Genomic DNA, 18,531 nt, shown 5'->3' with positions numbered 1-18,531 from the left:
CAGGGACTGTTTAAGGGGAACTTCAAGTTTAATACTTAGCAGAGAAAATAAATAAAACTATAAAAGAATTGAAACCTTGAAAACCTCAAAAATTAATTTAGATTTCAGAAAGAATTGATTATGAGAAATTGACATTGCAGGATTCTGAAAAAGATATATATATATTACTTCAGGATCCAAAACCTCTAAAGTGTTGTGAACTTATACTATACAGTTAAAACTTCTAACCTTTTAAACCCATGCATTCTCATATTGTTCATTTGTTAAACTGTGGTATAAAACACATAGCATAAAAGTTAGCATCTTAACCGCTTCTAACTGTGCAGTTCAGCAGTGTTAAGTGTATTCACATAGTTGTGTAATGAACTTCCAAATTTTTTTTCATTTTGTGAAACTGAAACCATATCCATTAAAAAATTCCTCATTTGACCTTTCACTAGGTCCTAGCAACCACCATTCTCTTCTCTATTTCTATGAATTTGACTACTCTGGATACCTCATGTAAGTGGGATCATACAATATTTGCATGGTTTTGGTTGTCTGCTTTTGTGTTATGTGACTGGCTTCATTCACTTACCATAATGTTTTGAAGTTTCACTTATAAAAACTCCTTCCATTTTAAGGCTGAATGATATTCCATTATATGCGCATATCATATATTTTTTTAAGTTTTCATTTAAATTCTAGTTAGTTAACATACAGCGTAATATTAGTTTCAGATGTACAATATAGTGATTCAACACTTCCGAGAAATACCAGGGGCTCATCACAAGTGCACTCTTTAATCTCCATCACATATTTCGCCCACCTTCCGACCACCTCCCCCCTCACAAGCATCACTTTGTTCTCTATACTTAAGTGTCTTTTTCTTGGTTTGTCCCTTTCCCTCTCTTACTCTCTTTCTCTTTTTCTGGCCCCCTTTGCTCATTTGTTTTGTTTCTTAAATTCTACATATGAGTGAAACATATGGTATTTTTCTTTCTCTGACTGAAATATTTCCTTTAACATAATACTCTCTAGCTCCATCCATGTTTTTGCAAACAGAAAGATTTCATTTTTTATGACTAATATTCTATTGTATGTGTGTGTGTGTGTATATATATATATGCATGTGTGTATGTGTATGCATGTGTATATACATATATATGTATATATACAACCATATCTTGTTTTGTTTTGATTTTGTTTTTTTCTAAATACTCTTTTTTTCAAGTTTTTATTTAAATTCCAGCTATTAACAAACAATGTAATATCAGTTTCAGGTTTAGAATTTAGTGATTCAGTACTTACATACAACACCTGGTATTCATCATAAGTGCCTTCCTTAATCTCCATCACCTGTTTAACACATCCCCCCCACACACACTTCTGTTCTGGTAACCCTCAGTTTGTTCTCTATAGTTAAGAGTCCATTTCTTAGTTTGCCTTTCTTTTTTTCTCCCTATGTTCATTTGTTTTGGTTCTTAAATTCCACATGAGTGAAATCATATTGTATTTGTCTTTCTCTGACTTATTTTGCTTAGCATACTACTCTGTAGTTCCATCCGTGTCATTATAAATGGCAAAATTTCATTCTTTTTTATCTTTATGGCTGAGTAATATATATATGTGTGTGTGTGTGTGTGTGTGTATACACATCTTATTTATCCATTCATCAGTCAATGGACATTTAAACTCTTTCCATAATTTGGATATTGTCGGTATATATATATATATATATGTGTGTGTGTGTGTATACACATCTTATTTATCCATTCATCAGTCAATGGACATTTAAACTCTTTCCATAATTTGGATATTGTCGGTATATATATATATATATGTGTGTGTGTGTGTGTATACACATCTTATTTATCCATTAATCAGTTAATGGACATTTAAACTCTTTCCATAATTTGGATATTGTCAGTAATGTTGCTGTAAACATTGGGATGCATGTATCCCTTTAAATTAATATTTTTGTATCCTTTGGGTAAATATCTAGTAGTACAGTTGTTGGACCATAGGGTAGTTCTATTTTTAACTTTTTGAGTAACCTCCATACTGTTTTTCAGAGTGACTGCACCAGTTTGCACTCTCACCAACAGTATAAGAAGATCCCTCTTTCTCCACATCCTTGCCATATTTTGTTTATTCGTTCATCCATCAATGGACACTTGAGTTGCTTCTACCTCTTGACGATCATGAATAGTGCTTCTATTAACATGGGACTGCAAATATGTCTTTAATATCCTGCTTTCAATTCTTTTGGATAATATACCCGGAAGTAGAATGACTAGGTAAACTGTTTTCATTTCTAAATTGTGAGATTGATCATTGTAACTTCTATTGTAGATATGATGAATTCACTTGAGTACTGTATGTAATTCACACAAAAGAGACTATAGAACCACAGTCAGTTATAATTATTCATTAAATTAAAGTTTTGGGGAATATAAGCTAGCAAATATTATTTTTATTCATTTTTAAATTTGTTTCATTCATCATTAATTATTTGTTGAAGTGCTATTGTATTCCTATGTAATTCCTACATTTATGGATTTAGAATAACTAACCATAACGCACCTGAACTATGGTGGGTTGATGGGAGGAAAGTGTAATGACATAAAACAGAAAGAAAATTGTGATACCCAATATAGATATAGAGGCTGTTTTCTTCTGGGATTCTGATCAAAAGGTTATTTATTTATTTAATCTTTTAATATTTACTTATTTTGAGGGGTGGGGAGTGAGAGAGAGAGAGAGAGAGAGAGAGCACAAGCAGGGGAGAGGCAGAGAGAGGAGAGAAGGAAAACCCCAAGCAGGCTCTGTGCTGTCAGAGCAGAGCCAGACATGTGGCTCAAACTCACAAACTGTGAGATCATGACCTGAGCTGAAATCAAGAGTCAGACACTTAACCAACTGAGCCACCCAAGTGCCCCTAAAAAGTAATTTAAAATGAGATAATATTATTCTATTCAATCATTAAAATACCATGGAGAAAGATAACATAGCAACAAGTATATATCAGATAAAGAATGTTCATATTAAAGTCAAAATTCATTGCCAGTTTAAGAAATCAAGTTGTTAACCAGGAATTTGGGGAAAATTTTCCTGGATAATTAAAGTGATAAAGATTCTACTTGAATTTTCAGACTCAAAGACAAAGACACTTTGTAGTTAATAATTAGAAACTATTACCATGTGATAAAAACAAAAATAAACACAAAAAATAAAATCCAGCTTTGACAAAGAAAAGTATTTGAACCTAGAAGCAAATAAATATAGAGTAGAGTAAAATGATTGTATATCTAGATCCTAGAAAAATATTTGTTCAATTTTTACTTATGAGCCTGGTGCTTTCCTTATACTTATGACACAATGCTTCATTTATATTTTCTTTCCTATGGAAATAAATAGAATTAGCAAGTTGTGATCTTTATTATTAACTACAGTAAGATTTGCTGTATCCTTTTTTTTTTCAAATAACAGTATGTAGATACTACAAAAATTAAACATGTAATATTTGTGTAATTGTTTTGGGAGAGATAGTTCTGTATAGAATTACTCTTCTTTGCTGGTTAATCTATCTTTTGAAGGTAGCCTATCCAGTCAAACTGCCTCAAAGTGACATAGTTATGAGTATATATTAACAAAGACATCTTTTCTGCCTCAAGAGAGGCAGCAGATGAGAGAGAACACTTCTCTTCAAAGCAATCACTTACACCTACGGAGCATAGCTGTAGGTTCAGGGGAAAGCCTTTTGTTTCAATCCATCAATCAACAGAGCATCATTCCTGAACTATTCTCTAAAAACTAGAATCTCCCTACAATGGCGTGGAAAAACTGTACAATATTTGAATGTTTACTAAGGCTGCCTTCTGTAAGCTATAATGGAGGATAGCAGTGGAAAAACAACAACAAACTTTGATCCACATTTTTTGGTGTATAGAAATTTCTGTGTCATTATTTAAATTAAGGAATCACAGTCAATTTAAGGAGAAGAAAAGGGTCATGTCTGATTTGGGATATATTCTAAGATAATGTCATTGAAGGCAGGCAAAGTTATTTATCTATCTATTCATTTATTAAAGTATATATATTATGCGTTTCGCTTAAAACTGTGATACTTTTAATAAATCATTTTTTTCGTAGTCACCTAAATATTTTGCTATAAGAACTTCCTTCAGGTAGTTTCCTATAGTTTCCTGAGTAAGTGAATCTCACTGGATTATTAATATTAAGAGTGTCACGGATCAGTAGATTTCTTATATAACGCTGCTGTCAGTTGGTTAATCTCTTTGGAAACCTACTTGGCATTATTATCTCTTAAAATTGAACATTCCCAAATTCTATGATTCAACCAGGCATATACCAAAGATGCATTTGGTACATTTCTGCACCACAAGAAAATTATAAAAATATTCATAATAGCAATGTTTGTAATAGCAAGAGCATAAAACAAATGACTACCAACAGAGAAACAAATAAAGAAATTTGGGGGTATTATGAAATATATTGCACCAGTTGAAAAGAACAAACTACAGTTACAATGTAATAATGTGGTACCAAGTGATAGCAAGTTGTCAGAGGACCACAGCATGATGTTCTTTATAATGCTTAAAACTACTAAAACTCATAAAATTTTTACCAAACCTAAAAATAATTAAGGATCTCATATGCAGTGATGGCAAGACTCAGTAAAGAGCACCCTAGACAGAATGCCATCTTTCTGTTATTCCTACTTAGCAAAATTACACACTTTATATAAGTACTATGCTAATTATTTGAGATATAATGATAAACAATTTTCAGCCATGACCCTCAAAGAATTTGCAGTTTATTGCAAAGATAGACATGCATCTATGTATTCATATAGCAGTATGACCTTGAAAGTATGAGTGCAGTATTTCTTTAAGATTATTGAAGCTTGTTGTTATGTAATGATTATTTTTCAGAAATATGGTCTACCATCTATGTTCTTTAGTAAAGGTTTTGTTAAAGCCATATAGAATGCCGTATCACACACTTTTATGATGGGTTTAATATTGTGGTTTGGGGAAGGATAATTTATGACAAAAATGTTAAAAGAAAATTAAAGCCCCAGACATGTTGTTTTTTTAAAATATGATGTAGTAAACATACTATTATTAAAATTATATTATTCAGAGTTGGGAAAGGCAGTCTCATGCACAGAATCGTTAGATATCTACCACACATACATTCTACTGCATAAGAATAAAACTTGGGCCTGGATCACTTTTCTTACCAAGAGATAACTCGCATAGCCTGTATGCTTATCACTTTGTGTGGAAGTGTCTCTCTCCGTTTGTGCTCAATTACTACTCTTGTTCTCTTAAGTGTGAGCATCCTGGCACCTGGCCAACCCCACAGGTCACAAGATGGCGGTGGGTGCTTAGGACAATTGCCCTGTGTCTTTGCTGGGGTTACCCGCTGACCATGGAGGATGATGCTCACTACTAGAACAGATCCTGCTCTTTCTCGTCTATGTAGGTAAAGCGTTGTTCCATTCTGTGCTCGGCTGCATCGGTTTTCTTGGTGACTTTAATATGAAGATGCGATGGACAAAAGTGCGTGGACTTCTCCTCTAGAATTGATAATACGTGCATGGTACTCTGTTCAACATTCAGTAATTTGAACCTGTCAACTAATAGTATGCTTTATCATTCTTTGGATGGTTGCCAGAAACCAACTTAAAAAAAAAGAAGAAAGAATCAGTTACTATAATTGGAGATTTCAACATGGCTCGTATCTTAGATTTGGGGCACAGAAATGTTTCACTTGCTTTTCTCTTCTATCTTTATTTATGGCTTAGTTCTGCTCACTTCTGCTATGTTTCATTCTTATTAGACTTTGTACCTATGATTTCCCCTCTTCTTATTACCCGGAGCTCCACCCCTTAAAATTGATGAATACAGAGAAAGAATAGGCATTTTTCCCCCTTTACCACCAGTAGAGATATCAGGGGAAAGTCTGACTAGCCCTGGTAAAAGCATATACCGATATATGATTCAATCAGTGTAATAGAGAGCTGGATTTTCCTTATAGCCTAAGTCTGAGTCACATGCTCACATTTAGTACTAGCGGGATCATTTACAGATGAACCAGACATATAGAAGGATAAAATTGTGTACACATGATTCTTAACATAAAACATGCTAGACCTAGAAAAAGCGTATACTTTAAAAGCAATGCTCACTTTACCACTTACTGACTACAGAACATTGAGCCTTCAGTTCATAGAATAGCACAGTTAAGGCTCAGCTCTCTCATTTACCTAAACACAGGAAAAATATTAAATCCATGAACATGTCACTTTCCTGCTGAAAATGAAAATTGGATGATATGGGAGAACTTCATGGAGGAAGTGATATTTGAGATTTGCTTTAAAAGCCTAAAAGGAAAAGTGGAAGGACAATATTATTCTAGCTCTCCTTTTATTTTTCATTTCTAAAAGGACTACTTCATCATTTGCAGTTTGAAAACATACCATTATTTGCCTTTGTCTGTCTTTATTTTTCACTTGTAGTTTGAATTATAATTATTTATTTAATGTTATATTTTCTAATCATTTTAAGGAAAGAATATAAAAGTGAAATTAAATAAGCCTGAGCATAAAGAAGAGATGAAAATAAAAATAGAGTAGGGACACCTGGGTGGCTTAGTCAGCTGAGCATCAGATTCTTGATTTCGGCTCAGGTTATGATCTCATGGTTGTAGGATCAAGCCCTTCATCCAGCTCCATGCTGACAGCCTGGAGCCTGCTTGGGATTCTCTCTCTCTCCCTCTCTCACTGTCCCCCCACCCCCACATGTGCTTGCACACACACTATCCCTCCTTCTCTCTCTCAAAATAAATAAATAAATAAAACGTAAAAAAAAATAGAGTAAATGGGGCACCTGGGTGGCTCAGCAGGTTAAGCAACCTGCTCTTGGTTTCAGCTCCGGTTGTGATCTCATGGTTTGTGGGTTTGTGGCCCTAGTAGTGCTCTGGGCTCACAGCACAGAGCCTGCTTGAGTTTCTCTCTATCCCTCTCTCTTTCTCTGTCCCTACCCCACTCAGTCATTCTCTCTCTCAAAATAAATTTAAAAAATAGACTAGATGTTGTAACAAAAAAATAGACTTCATTTTTATCTTAATAATATGCCAGTTTTAAAATAATATGAATATTATTGTCCAAGGAAAAAATTAAAAGGACCAAATAAACATAGGAAATATAAAACATCTTTCTTTATGTTGTAGAACCATTTATCAAGCTTTATTGAGAAGTAAACAAAGAAAAATATGTCTCTCTTGATATGTTCAGATATTAAGTAATTAGGAAAAATGTTAATTTACCAGAATATGATTTGTTGAATGTAATTTACTTTATTAACAAAAAATAAAGGCAGTGTAACTACTTTATGGTGGAAATCTAAAGATGTTTTGTGTTTTATTGACAGTAATATTAGATGATAAAACCCACTACTTATCAAACAAACTTTCTATAAAAAGAAAGTTTTAAAATTTTGATTAAATAGTTGTCTAGAGGCTCACTCACATACACCAAAAAAAAAAAAAGAAAAATATTAAGACAGTTATAATCAATACTGTACATTTTATTTGTGAGTGACAAAAGTTTCCTGAATAACATTAACTGGCAAGCATGACTTGTTTTAATACACTTTCTCCACTTGGCTACACCTAATCATTAGATACCTTGAGGATACAAAGACAATTGGAGAAAGTGGATTAGTTGAAACTGGGGCAGAACTGATGAACTGACTTGAGGAAGTCATCATTGTAAAAGAAAAGAAGTGGGGCACTATGTTTTGGTTCTCTGCGCTCATAAGAAAGTACTTCAGAAGATAATTGATTCTATTATCTCATATAGGACATAAGGATGTATTTAGAGTACATTTTATTTCTTATTTATTTATTTAATATAGAGAGGACAAGCACGTTTTTTTTTCTTTTAGATAGAGAGACAGAAGGAGAAAGAAGAAATTTTTAATGTAATTTATTGTCAAATTGGTTTCCATACAACACCCAGTGCTCATCCCAACAAGTGCCCTCCTCAATGCCCATCACCCACTTTCCCCACTCCCCCAACCCCCATCTTAAAAAGGCTCCACGCTCAGCACAGAGTGGGATCCCATGACCCTGCGATCATGACCTGAGCCAAAATCAAGAGCCAGACGCTCAAACTACTGAGCCACCCAGGCACCCCTAGAGTATGTTTTAGTGTCTTTTTCAGGCTCAAGTTATCTGCAAGGAATTGTTTGTTTTTTTTGTCACCAGGTGAAATGTGTTTGACCTCATTTCAACATATCTTGCTCTACTTTTGGGCACTTTCAATATTACCAATCATATGCTTCTAAAGAAATAAAGAATATTTTATTTCTTTGAATATTTTAAATTATTATATATTTTCTAAAATCTTTACTTATACACCACTGGGAATAATCAATGTCAGATGAGGCAATGAGGGCGTCTAGGTGGCTCAGTTGTTTAAGTGTCCAACTCTTGATTTCAGCCTAGGTAGTGATGTCACAGTCGTGAAATTGAATCCTATGCCCTGCTGCATGTTGGGCATGGAACCTGCTAAGATTCTTTCTCTCCTTCTCCCTCTCTCCCTCTTTCCCTCCCCAAATCACGTGCACACACACTGGCTCCCAATCTCTCTAAAAAGAAACAAATTCAATAAAACAATAATAAATCTTGGACTATTTCTAAATTATGTATAATTTTGTAAATCTTGGAGATCTTTGAGATAAACAAAAGGTTTTTAGCAATGATTATCTGTAATAAATTGATACAATGTAGATAAACTGATAAATATTTCAGTTGCAAAAACTGGTGATTCATGGTACTGTAATTGAACTATGTATGTAAAATTATTTTTATTAAAATCTAAAGAAACTTTAGATAGTTTATCCATCTTTGTGCTTGATCTAATCAGTCCCTTCTTTAATATTAATGAGTAAACATGCTTATTCTAAAAATCATCCCCCCACCAAAATAAAAGCACAGGTTTTTTTAAAAAAAAATTTAAATGTTTATTTTTGAGAGAGAGAGAGACACACAAAGTGTGATTGGGCAAGAGGTAGAGAGAGAAGGAGACACAGATTCCGAAGCAGGCTCCAGGCTCTGAGTTGTCAGCACAGAGCCTCACGTGGGGCTTGAACTCACGAACTATGAGTTCATGACCTGAGCAGAAGTAGGACGCTTAACTGACTGAGCCACCTAGGTGTCCCTAAAAACACAATTTTTAAAGGAAACTGGTGAACTGCACTTCACATACAGATTGTCTCTCAACAAAATTTTTTGATTATGTGTGAATAGGTTATATGTTTATGCATAATGCATCATGGGGATAGGAAAGTCACAACCTTTTAAATTTTCCTATATCTTCATTGGACTGCATGATAAAAACATTTGTCTCTGTTAAGATAAATTCTGTCCTTATTAAAATGTTCACTTACTAATTTTTCTACACCTTGTGTTCATATTGAATAAACTCACTTTTTCTTTCATAGATCATCTTTCAAATTTCCACCAAAGGTATCATATTTATTTCTCTAATGTTTCTATTTCAAATCTCCTAGTTTTCAAACCAACCTATATTTGACATTTGAGCTTTGTTACACTCCAAAAATTAATGATGTATACTCTATAGTATGTGTCCTGGTAAAATTACTCATATTTTATATGGCCACACCATGGTAATGGTCCTTCTTCTTACATTAACAAAATTAATCAGTTTGGAGGTTAGTGAAATCTATGAAACCTCTTAATCTGAAGACTAACCATAAATATATATTTTTAGATTACTTAAGCACTAAATTCATGTTTGATTAATTTTAATTTAATATGCACTAAAAAGTTTACAGATTTACTTCATTTTAAAAAGACTATGGCTAAAACTTAGTAACAACACATTAAATTTTCTTTATTCATTTCTCCTTATTACATTTATTTAACCCATTGCTTTTCACTGTCTATATATTTAGGAATCTTAATTCTGTTGTCATATAACAGACTTGGTCTTTGAGCTTCATGTTATGAAATGATAAGATTCTTCATTTTGTTTAAATAACTATGCTGACATGTAATGATAGCTAATTATTATCCACAAAAGCATTATGTTCTATCACATAAATTAGAAAACTACTCTCATTACTTACTAGATGTATGACCTTGGACACATTGCTTTAACTGCCTATGTGTGCATTTCCTCATTTCAAAGTTGGGATAATAGTCCATATTCAGGAACAAATTTTGGAACCTGTAAGAGTTCGATAAACATTACTTTGAGTAGAATTGTTAAACCAGAAACTAACTCACCAATTCTTCTAGATCCCATTCCATTTTTCTAAATCTTACCCACAAGTATAATTTAATGTTTTATTCAAGTCTTAATACATTATTTTAAATGTATTTTCCTCATCTACCGATTTAGAAATCTAAATCACCATGGATTAAGAACACTTATTCTCATTCAGGTACATGAAAACTGCCCTTGTAATTATACATTCTAGAATTTTATCTAAGATTAGTGGCTTGACTTACAAAATAAATTAGTAAAAATAATTTTCATTCTTGACTAAGCTTGAAAAAATGAAAATTCTGGAAATGGAATAATAGAATATGCATTACTCTAATACTCATAAATAGAAAGAATATAAATTCCCAAAATTTTACACCTTAGTAACCTGATCTTAGTTCATTTAGACCAGCTTATAGACTTCTCTATGATGATAGAAATGTTCTATATCTGCCATCCAACATGGTAAGTAGTAGTCATAGGTGGTTGTTGAGCATTGAAATCTGGGTAGCATTTTTCAAAGGACTTATTTCTAAATTTTATTTATTTCTAATTAAAATTTAAATTTGTGTAGCCACATGTAGAACACGGCCAGAACAGGTCTAGACAAAGAGATTTGCACATATGTCAGACAAAAAAAAAATTGTCTTCATCAACTTGATGAGAATGGGACTGGGGATGGGAATTCACTTTACCAAAGTTTTGTTTTTTTCCAATTTTTTTTAAGTCTGAATTGCTGTCCCCTTGAAAGAAAAGACAGAACTTCTTCCAGACCATGGGAATGGAACACTTTTCCATTTTCTTGTGTCCTCTTCAATTTCTTTCACAAGTGTTCTATAGTTTTCAGACTATAGAACTTTTATCTCTGTAGTTAGGTTTATTTTCCATTAATTCAGAGTTAAATGATCAGCCTAGAATGATAGGCCCTTTTGTGCTTTACACTGAATATAAAACTTAAAAAACAAAACCAAAAGATACAAAAATGCTGATTTGAAGAGGAACATGCATCCCAATGTTTATAGCAGCACTATCAACAACAGCCAAATTATGGAAAGATGTCCATTGACTGACGAATGGATAAAGAAGATGTGGTATATATATATACAATGGAATACTACTTGGTGATGGAAAAGAATGAAATCTTACCATTTGCAACAATGTGGATGGAACTAGAGGGTATTATGCTAAGTGAAATAAAGTGAGAGAAAGACATATATCATATGATTTCACTCATATGTGGAATTTGAGAAGCACAACAGATGAACTTAAGAGAAGGGAGGGAAAAATAAGATAAAAACAGAGAGGGAAGAAAACCAGAAGAGACTATTAAATACAGAGAACAAACTGAGGTTTGTTGGAAGGGAGGTGGTTGGGGGATGGGTTAAATGGGTGATGACCATTAGGGAAGGCACTTTTTGGGACGAGCACTGGGTGTCATATGTAAGACATGAATCACTGGGTTCTACTCCTGAAACCAAGACTACACTGTATGGTAATCAACTTGAATTTAAATAAAAAAATTAAATTAAAAAGAACCTAATAAACAAAAAAGCAGTAATAAATGCTAAGAATAATACCAGAACCAAAAACAACAGATCATTCTGAGATTTATATTTCCTTATATTTTTCTTAGAGATTGATGTCACTTATTCATTCATTCTTGGTAACGTGCCCTCCATACTTTCATATAATTTGCACATATTTTGTCAATGAAAAATCACTTTTATGGTTACCATGTTTTCTTTTATTATCTTCTCTTCATAAAGGCAAAACTCTAAGAGCTTGTAGTTCCTCTTTATGGGCTTCAGTCCCCTGCTTTGGTCTTATTCCTATCACTTCTGTAATATTTTTAAACTATTTTGCAAAGTCCAAAATTCACATATCTTATTATTCTCCAGCTTTACCCTCCCAAAATATAAATCACTCTAGGGTGACTTGACATAGCCTGTTCATTTTTAAGAACATTAGGACTCTCTTCTTCAGCCCTTTTCTGTCTCTCTACAAATAAAATATCTATTCTGATGTCTGATTTTATTCAGACTAAGTGATAACAGCAACACCAGTCTTAAAGCCAAAGGAAATTTAACCTTGAAGGGATAAAAAGGAATACCATATAAGTTAATAATTTCTTCAATCGGAAAAATAGAAAAATGGCTAGAATTAGAAACTGAACAGCAGTGTTCTAGTTTCTTTTTCTCCCCACCAGGAGACTCAGTTATCAAAAAGAAAGTAAAGACCTTACCAGTTGAACTATTTTTTTTTTTTTTTTTTTTGTGAATGAGTTGCAGTGAAGGTGTACAGATAGTGGAAATCATTATTAAACTTTGCTCCTATTTCAGGTTTGATAGCCTTTATGATTTATTGCAGAAAGACTTCATCTATTCCCTGCACTTGGCAAATAGGTCTGCAGTGTGTTATCTATTAAAGACATCACTACGGTTCTTTCTTCTAGTATTCTAATCTATATTCTCTTGATCATCTACTATTTCTAAATAGTAAGTATTGTGTTTTTGAGAATCAGCATCCACAATCATGTATTCCTGTCAAAGCCACCTTGAGAACACACAATGCATTCCAATACAAGATTAATGACCATGCTCATTAACAGATAGCATTATTTTGGCATGAATCAGATGAATATAACCATTTGAATAACGCTTTCACAATTATATAAGAACAACAGAAATTAACCTTTGAAAACCTTAAAAAGTAGTTATCATCATGGTATTAAGAATGGAAGAGGAATTTAATGACAAACATATTTTCTCAGTGAACAGTCCTTCTTATTTCAGATTTCACTATGCATTAAATTCCATTTACCCCCAACTTTCCAGTGTACAAATACCAGTGAAGCTGGTCATTGTTGGAAGTGGAGTTAGATAACTAAATTCTCTTGTATAAGGTACAATATTAACAAACATAATTCTAAATTCTAATTCAGCATAGTATAGTGAGATTTCTTTGATTTTTGCTATGTCTTAACACTTTTTATTTAATAATCTGTATTTGTGTGAAATTCTTAGTTTATATACATATAAAGAAACTGTTCTTCAATCATACATTCTTTTGCTTTGTTTTATTTTTTTCTTAGTACTTGTCTGAGACTAGCAACAAAGTAAAGAAACAAAAGGTAATCAATTAAAATTAACCGTGTACTCCTGAGTTTCTCTGAGTTAAACCTTTAACTCAGAGGGGTGCCTGGGTGGCGCAGTCGGTTAAGCGTCGGACTTCAGCCAGGTCACGATCTCGCGGTCCGTGAGTTCAAGCCCCGCGTCAGGCTCTGGGCTGATGGCTCGGAGCCTGGAGCCTGTTTCCGATTCTGTGTCTCCCTCTCTCTCTGCCCCTCCCCCGTTCATGCTCTGTCTCTCTCTGTCCCAAAAATAAAATAAAAACGTTGAAAAAAAAATTAAAAAAAAAAAAAAAACCTTTAACTCAGAGAAATGTACTTTGATTTTTTTTAAAAGATTGCTGTGAATATTATCAACAAAAATCAGAGGAAAGAAAAAGCTCCAAGCTGGTGTGATTACAACACACCATTAGTGAAAGTCAAGTTTCCCATCTTTGACTGCCAAAGGTGTAAATGAGCATCTGAGGGTAGTGCTAATTACAGCAATCTAAAGACAGAAACTGCTGTTCCTAAGTCTAGGAAGCAAAGTGAGATCCAACATTGATTTCCAAAGTGTGTAATTTTAGAACTCCTTCCTGTGATACTCTGTGTTTGATCTTTCTCATAATGGTTCACATATAAATCACCCATCTAAAACATTTCATTTAAAATTGTTTTAAGTCATTTACAAATACCAATTTGTAACTAATATTTATGTAAAGATATTTTTAATTATTAATGTCCTTTGGTACATTATCTGATGGACCAAGTTAACTGTGTATTCAAAATAATTTCACTGATAGCCTTTCAAAAAAATCAAAATACTGAAAGGAGCCTTTAATAAATTTGATGAAGTATTGAGTTTCAGATATGGACGGTAGATGTGGATTTTGAGGGTAAGGAATTGGCATTGTTGAAGTATATCAGCATAAGAAAGCAGCATGCTGTAGTATAGAGTAAAACATGAGCTCATGAAATAAAGTGTCTGAATAAGTTATTTATTTCCTTTGAGTCCCAAGTTGGTTTTTTTTTTAGTTTATTTATTTATTTTGAGAGAGAGAGAGAGAGAGAGAGAGAGAGAAAGAGAGAGCAAGGGAAGGGCAGAGAGAGAGAGGGAGAGAGAGAATCCCAAAAGGCTGTCAGTACAGAATCAAATGCATGGCTCAATCTCACAAACTGTGAGATCATTACCTGAGCTGAAATCAAGATCAGATGCTTAACTAACTGAGCTACTCAGATGCCTCGAGCCTCAAGTTTCTAAGTAGCAAATAAAGACAAGAATATTTTAATATGAGATTGTTATGAGGATGAAATAAATTATTATATGTATAATATTGAGGAAAAATCCCTCACATGTAATAATTTTCTTTGTTACTTTTATCATGGTTCTTGAATCTTTGATAGTTTCTTCTATCCTGACTCATTGTCTCCTCCTTGAAATCATGTTAACTTTTCCTATCCTACAGCCGTATTCTATTGACCTAAAGGATGTCTCATGCTCTTTTTTTCTTATACAGATAAACTTTTTAAAAAATATCTTGCAGTTTTTATCACCAATTATAGTAGGTTCCATACATTTTCACATTAAATTATGTGACTATAATTATATATAATTAACATATAATTATGCATATTTATAAATATAGACTTATAATATCCTAAATTTTTTGATCCTGATTCGCTTCACTGAATTGTTTGAACATCTTCACAGATCAGTGAATTTAGAACTTGTTGTTGTTTTTCATGGCTATATAATTACAGTACCATAATTTCCCAATACCTTAGTGAATATGCTACATTTTTTTCTGTTTTTATTTGCACCTCTCCCCCTTCATTGGAAAAGCAGTATGGTATAGTGCTTTGGGTCAGAAGCTCTAAATCTAGACTGCTAGAGGGCAAATATTGACCCTGCTCCTTAATAGTTGAGTAACCTTGGATAAATCGCTTACTTGTGATAAGCAGAACTTGTTATTGGACACTGTAATGAATAAACCTTATTACCCCATAATATTTCCAAATCTGAGCCAGGCTTCTGGAGGGAATAATTTAAAGGATAGGTTAATCTCCAAGAGGAAGGATTCTGAAATACCAATGCAAGTGTATACAATACATGTATCATATTTTCCATTAGTATACACTGAGAGAAAGAGGAATATCCAGAATAAATATAGGTATATCAAGTTTGAACCGATGTCAGGGAATTTAACAAATGCAAAACAAGAGCAAAAACAAAACATTATAGTCCTCCGTGAGTACAGAGGTGATTGGATACCAGATAATAAAATAAATCTTAAACCAATTTTGTCTTATAGGGGTTATTGTCCTTCTTTAGGAATGCCTATTTGGCATGGATATTCTTAGCACCTGGTAGAGCCTCCCATGAATCCTTGATCTGAAGAGTAAAGAGCCATTGGGGGAGGAGAAGCTAAGTGTAAGTGCTTAATCTGTACTCATTACGTGGCCAATATAGTAAATCAAAACCAGTGATATATCCCAAATGCATGCTAGGTATTTGTAACAACCTCAGAGACAACAGATACAAGAGTGATGGGATTCCATACTCCCTTTAAATGAACTCTTCTTACTACTGCAAAGGAAGGGTAAACCATGGTATATACTGTTGAATAACTAAAGCGTATCAAGGAGCAGCTCCAGTCACAGTTGCGATAGAGGAGGTGTTAACTTTATTTTAATAGATTACATATCCTCTAGGTCTAATGTGTGGATCTTTCTCTGGATCTCTTCTTTTTAATCTCCTTCAGTAAAGAGGATCAAAAGCATATTCGCTGTGGATGAATAGTATACACATATATATTTATTTACCTTTTGCCAAGGATTAAGTTATATCCCCTGCTTTCTGTCACAATAGAGTTCAAAGGAAACTTAAGTGTCTTGACATTTACCAAGGAGAATATACTGGTCTATTGTATTGATGACAGAAAATGACAAGTACTCTGAATAATCTGGAGTATATACCAGAAAGTTTAGTGGTATTGTATTTTAGATAAAATTTTTGGTGCCCAAAGATCTGGACATTCTGAGATACTCCCTCCAAGGTAAAGAATGAACATGTTTTCTACACCAGAAAAGAAGGGTAGCTTCAGGTAGGTCTCTTAGGGTTTGGAATGCCAATTTCCATTATACTTAGAAATACAGCTCCAAGCGTTAAATGGGTATGTTACTATTGCCACTGTAACAATCACCACAAAATGAGTGGCTTAAAGACTTATCTTACAGCCCCAAATCATTGTCGCTGGGTTAAAGTCAAGGTGTTAGCAGGGCTGGTTTCTTCTGAACCTACTGGGAAGAAAATCTGTTTTCTTACATTTCTCAGCTTTCCAAGATCACTTGCATTCCTTGGCTCCTGACCCTATTCCTGGCATCATTCTAACATCTTGACTCCCTGTCACAACTTCCACTACTGACTTTGATCTTCCTGCCTCCTTCTTATAAAGACTCCATGATCTTAAATAATCAAGAATAATCTTCTCATCTCAGGATCCTTAACTTGAAGGATCTGCAAGCTTCATTTTGGTTTGTAATGTAACATAACCACAGGTTCTAGGGATTAGGATGTGGACATCGACCACAGTGTGTAACTCAGAGGACTGCCATTTTAGATGAAGCCGAGAAAAAAAAAAGTACATTGAAAATATACAAACTTCAGTATAGGCTGCTCTGTCATTTGTGGCATATGATTGAGGATACCTTTGCCACATTGGTAAAGTTTTAGAAGCCTAATAATCTGGGGCATGAGAGGTTATCCCCTGTGAAATAAAAGGCAAGTTACTATACCTAACACCCACTATCAGTAAGATTCACAGTGATGTTTGGGCCCCTCAGAATTTTGGAAGCAGCATTTACCCAACTGTAATACTTCTCAGACTTATTTATTGAGTGTCTCAGAAATAGCCAGATTGAAGTATAGCCCTGAGCAGGAGAGATTTCTGAACAAATCCTCAACATTATAAATCAAGGCCATGCTCTCTCCATCAAACTATTTTGAAAAATCACTCCTAGCATACTATGTCACCTACCTAGGTGACATTGAGGATCTGGTCATGAAAAAAGTGTTGATGTGACTGGAGCACCCCGTCCTTAACTGGGTGTTATCAAGTCTACAAAACATAACATTGCATAGGTGGGGAAGCAATCTACCACATTATAGAAGTGGCACATTCTCAGCTGAAGTCCAGGTGGTTCAGATGGCGTGAATAAATCATTCGTACAGATGGCATCAATGATTATGTCACATATGTCTGTTGCACTGATACCCTTTAACTCAAATCTGTTTTCTCCCAGGAATCCCCTGTAGCTAATTAAAAGAAGAGAAAAACACAGGTTTGGTTCAAAGATGGATTCAAATAATCTGTGCTGTCCTGGCTGAAAATGGAAGCGCTGCCATATTTTAAACCCACCTAGGAGTGCCCCTGAAATATATGAGTTAAAGAAAATTTGTTCTATGGAGAAAGCTGTTAAGTGTACACTCGGGTATTTACTTTGTATGGAGATAAGAGACCTGAGTTATAGAAACACACGTGCTTCTAGGAAAGTATGAAGGGACTGAATAGCTGTTCAGGATCCTTAAGAAAACAGCGTTAGATCACAGAAAATGAGTTGGAGGAGAGTCCTGAAGGAAAGGGCACTAAATATATAGATCCATAGAAGAAGTTGCCATTCTGTTAGAGACTAAGATTTAATGAGGTAGACTGGTCTTATTACTGGTGATCATCTGGGCTTCATTTTACATCTGAATAAGCATCTCTACAAGTGGGCTAAAAGAACCTGTGTTTTAAAATTTCTTGGGGCGCCTGGGTGGCTCAGTTGGTTAAGCGTCCGACTTCAGCTCAGGTCACGATCTCGCCGTCCGTGAGTTCGAGCCCCGCGTCAGGTTCTGGGCTGACGGCTCAGAGCCTGGAGCCTGCTTCAGATTCTGTGTGTGTGTCTCTCTCTCTCTCTGCCCCTCCCCTGTTCATGCTCTGTCTCTCTCTGTCTCAAAAATAAATAAACGTTAAAAAAAATAAAAAATAAAATAAATAAAATTTTTACATTAATGGATAGTAAGATAAGCATAACTAAGGGTTTGGGAATGTCTGCCTTATATAATGCAATTTGTTGA

General features: G+C 34.1%; 1 long non-coding RNA gene across 2 annotated transcripts; it reads left to right on the top strand.

The window, feature by feature from the left end:
• Window positions 1–341: 341 nt before the first annotated feature.
• LOC131507530 (uncharacterized) lies at window positions 342–18,028 on the top strand. Of its 2 annotated transcripts, XR_009259544.1 has the most exons (3): window positions 342–501; window positions 15,725–15,843; window positions 17,715–18,028. It is a non-coding gene; the product is annotated as an uncharacterized LOC131507530 (long non-coding RNA). The 2 variants fall into 2 exon arrangements; XR_009259545.1 differs by lacking the exons at window positions 15,725–15,843; window positions 17,715–18,028 and adding an exon at window positions 2,055–2,301.
• Window positions 18,029–18,531: the final 503 nt, after the last annotated feature.

The sequence above is a fragment of the Neofelis nebulosa genome, chromosome 3, assembly GCF_028018385.1.
Source record: "Neofelis nebulosa isolate mNeoNeb1 chromosome 3, mNeoNeb1.pri, whole genome shotgun sequence".
NCBI classification, from domain to species: Eukaryota; Metazoa; Chordata; class Mammalia; order Carnivora; family Felidae; genus Neofelis; species Neofelis nebulosa.
This window is presented reverse-complemented; position numbering and strand designations above follow the sequence as displayed.